Source organism: Sinocyclocheilus rhinocerous, unplaced genomic scaffold (genome assembly GCF_001515625.1).
Source record: "Sinocyclocheilus rhinocerous isolate Xijiao unplaced genomic scaffold, SAMN03320098_v1.1 scaffold1493, whole genome shotgun sequence".
Classification (NCBI taxonomy): Eukaryota; Metazoa; Chordata; class Actinopteri; order Cypriniformes; family Cyprinidae; genus Sinocyclocheilus; species Sinocyclocheilus rhinocerous.
The window spans coordinates 833972-835784 of NW_015640467.1; positions in this window are offsets into that span (position 1 = coordinate 833972).

Genomic DNA, 1813 nt, shown 5'->3' on the forward strand with positions numbered 1-1813 from the left:
TTTTTTCTGCGACACTAATAAAATTTTGGTAATATGCATATAAACAGCCTTTTAATTAGCAGAGTAGAATAATCATGGCTGATAGTAAGACATGCAAACATAAAAGAAAACCAAACTGGACGCGAGAACAGCTATAGCCTAATATTAAGGGTACCTATAATAAAAAATTTGGAGTTGGGATAACCTCCAAACCAAAGCCGATACCTTTTTAAAAGCTCATTATCGTCAAATGTTTCTAAAATGTTTATATTCCGAGGTAGATTGCTGGCAACAGCCATTTTAGGATAGTTCAGATTTGGTCTTAGTGACTTAGGAGTCCTCTTCACTACTCCTAATGTTTCACAGATTTAGGAGCTAGTTTTAGCGCTAAAACGCTTTGTGTGTCGGACAGCACCAGTTTATATACACTGTTATTCAAAATACACACACACACACACACACACACACACACACACACATTTGGACCCCATATAGGGAATACCATGTACACACGATTGTGTGTTTGTGTGTGTATACCTAATTGTGTATACTAGTTTAAGTGGAACAGTCTACTCACTCGCTCTTGACTTGCTGTTAATAGTCAAAGTCATGACTGTTTGAGATGCACCGATCATGATTTTTCATGGCTGATTCCAACTGCCAGCAAATGGGCTGATTCTGATAACACTTAATTTTTTTCTTTAAGCAGGAGACAAGAAAGAATGAACAAGTACAGGAACAAGCTGTTTATTTGCTCTATTACAGGCTGAACTGGCCTTAAAAAAGCAGCCATTTGAAATGAGAGGCAACCATCGCATTTTAATCACAGTCCAAACAAAGATGCTACATACATGTAGCATGAGCAGTTATTTTTTATTTATATTACATTGTACAATTACAACATTTAAAGCAAACAGAGTGGTCTGACTTTAACTTTATGAAATTATGCTAAAAATGCAAATTCACTCTCTGACAGCAGGTGGCGCTCATAGAACAGCTGCAATATATTGTTTCCTTGGTTACCGTTGTAAACAAAGCAGCGCTGCGTTTATAAACACTAATACGGAGGTAAGATGAAAAGAAAATGCCATCCAAACTTTTCTGAAGACACTCGATCGCTTCTGAGAGAGTTATATAATCCTCCACCCCAAATTCAATGTTTAGAATTTTCTTCCAATATTTCGAGCATCGCGAACAATGAGCTTGATCTGCCTTTACAATATTTTCTCTGCTGACGCGTCTGTTCTCTCCTCTTTGCGTCTGTCTTACAGAGTCCAATGCGCCGCTGTCCCTGCATGATGGGCCAAAGTATCGGCCCCAAAATAATGCATCGGCCCACCGGGGAAACGTCCGATATTCCAGATGGCCAGTCCGCCACTGTGTGTGTACCTGTGCGTGGTATTCTCTACATTATGGGGACCAAATGTCCCCACAAGGATAGTAATACCAGTAAATTTTAACCTTGTGGGGACATTTTTAAGGGGTAGGTTTGTGTGTGTGTGTGTAGGCTACCTATAACCATATTTTGGGGACAAATTTGTACCCAAAAGTGAGCTAAACCTGACAAAATCTCCAAAAACCTCCCTTGGGGACATCATCAGTTATAAAACTCGTATAAAGTTAATAAAGTTTTTTTTTTTTTTTTTAATTGAAAAAATGCAGAAAGTTTTCTGTGAGGGGCAGGGTTAGGGTGTGGGTTATTTAGTTTATAAAATCTTTAACTATCTGTATATAAAAACAATAGTCTATGTAATGTCCCCATTAAGTAAATGTGTGTGTGTGTGTGTGTGTGTGTGTGTGTGTGTGTGTGTGTGTGTGTGTGTGCGCGCGTGTG